The sequence below is a fragment of the Schistocerca cancellata genome, chromosome 1 (assembly GCF_023864275.1).
Source record: "Schistocerca cancellata isolate TAMUIC-IGC-003103 chromosome 1, iqSchCanc2.1, whole genome shotgun sequence".
Taxonomy (NCBI): domain Eukaryota; kingdom Metazoa; phylum Arthropoda; class Insecta; order Orthoptera; family Acrididae; genus Schistocerca; species Schistocerca cancellata.
In genome coordinates this window covers 1,245,256,164-1,245,258,121 of record NC_064626.1, presented here as the reverse complement: position 1 = coordinate 1,245,258,121, position 1,958 = coordinate 1,245,256,164, and the positions used below count along the sequence as shown (strand labels likewise).

Genomic DNA, 1,958 nt, shown 5'->3' with positions numbered 1-1,958 from the left:
GAGGTTTCGTCATACGTTATCGTCCAGACATGGACAAACCAGACTTGTGATTGCCGGTTGGCTGAGAGTAATTGGTGGGGTACGGACCGCTCCTGTCATTACGGATAACTCCTCGTCCGCAGCTGTTGCTTAACGCCACCCATTGCAGTGTCGGCTTGGCTTGTCGGCTTGCACTTCCCTTGTAATCTAATCAAGTGACATGAGTTATTGGATGCAATCACAGAGTACATTACGTTAGTAACACGTCTCAATTGGCTGATATGCACATTTGTGACTACGTTTTTGTGTACCAGTAATCTTGATGTCGTCTTTTTTTATTCAGTCATTAGGTTACTGTGTTCCGTTACACATGCTACTGGCTGCCCTTGGCTGTATTGTGCTTGCTTTAAGTCTGAACTGAACTCCGTCTGAACAGGTGTCGGAAAACCCTGACGGTACTGACCGACTGCCGTGTCATCCTCAGCCATTAGGCGTCACTCGATGCGGATATGGAGGGGCGTGTGGTCAGCACTGAAACCTGATAGTCAAGGAAGGCAGGATTCGGTTATGATTGGGGACGGAACCGTAATCACTTACTATTGGTTCCCTTTTGCAATTACAAACGTTTATTTTAAAACGGTAATTCCAGACTCAGCAAAAAATAAAGATATCACACGTTATTAATGAAAGAATAAACAACTGTGTAACTGAAACTTCCTGGCAGATTAAAACTGTGTGCCCGACCGAGACTCGAACTCGGGACCTTTGCCTTTCGAGGGCAAGTGCTCTACCAACTGAGCTACCGAAGCACGACTCACGCCCGGTACCCACAGCTTTACTTCTACCAGTATCTCGTTTCCTACCTTCCAAACTTTACAGAAGCTCTTCTGCGAACCTTGTTTGGAAGGTAGGAGACGAGATACTGGTAGAAGTACAGCTGTGAGTACCGGGCGTGAGTCGTGCTTCGGTAGCTCAGTTGGTAGAGCACTTGCCCGCGAAAGGCAAAGGTCCCGAGTTCGAGTCTCCGTCGGGCACACAGTTTTAATCTGCCAGGAAGTTTCATATCGGCGCACACTCCGCTGCTGTGTAACTAAAAGTGCTTTCAGTGCGTTACAATTTACCAAATGAGAATAAAAGACAGACACAGCAAACAATGTCCATTATAATTATCCGGGCTGTTATGCCGTGGTCGGTTGATGAATTCTGTGGGAATCGACACAGAATTCATCAACCGACCACGGCATAACAGCCCGGATAATTATAATGGACGTGATATTTCCGGCCGTGAAAGTCTACATTTTAGTAACAGCAAACAATGTTTTAAAAAGAAGCCAATGTCATCCCAATTAGAATTTTAAGGCTAGTAACCACAGTCATGGCTGAAGGCCTTTAACGCCAAGAATGGCAATTATAAAAAAAAATTAACAAACACACTGTAAAACAGCAATGCAATAGCAATGGTTAATTTAAGAACACAGGCAACTGATCACCAAACGAGTGAGACAAAATGATGGAGCTCCGTATGCCACGGCAAACTGGCTGATACTGACGGCGGCGGTGCACAAATGCTGCGCAGCTAGCGCCATTCGACGGCCAACACCGCGGTTCCTGGTGTGTCCGCTGTGCCGTGCGTGTGATCATTGCTTGTACAGCCCTCTCGCAGTGTCCGGAGCAAGTATGGTGGGTCTGACACACCGGTGTCAATGTGTTCTTTTTTCCATTTCCAGGAGTGTATTTCTTTGAAGAGGTAGGTACGATGGTGACGTGGCCATGTCACAATACTGCAAATGTTTCTGTAGTCCAGAATGACAGACAATTTTGAAGAAGAAGGATTAGAGGACATATGGTTCCAACAGGAAGGACCTACAGCGAGCACAGCCAGAAATTCGTTTTATGTTTGGAGGAGTATGGTCTGTTTTAGGGGTGATGTGAGGCGGCCTGCTCGGTCATAAGATTTGAAGAATTGTGACTTCTTTCTT

General features: G+C 46.2%; 1 non-coding gene across 1 annotated transcript; it reads right to left on the bottom strand.

Annotated features, from left to right (window-relative positions):
- Positions 1-714: 714 nt before the first annotated feature.
- Positions 715-789, bottom strand: Trnas-cga (transfer RNA serine (anticodon CGA)). The gene has a single exon. It is a non-coding gene; the product is annotated as a tRNA-Ser (tRNA).
- Between the last annotated feature and the right edge of the window lie 1,169 nt (positions 790-1,958).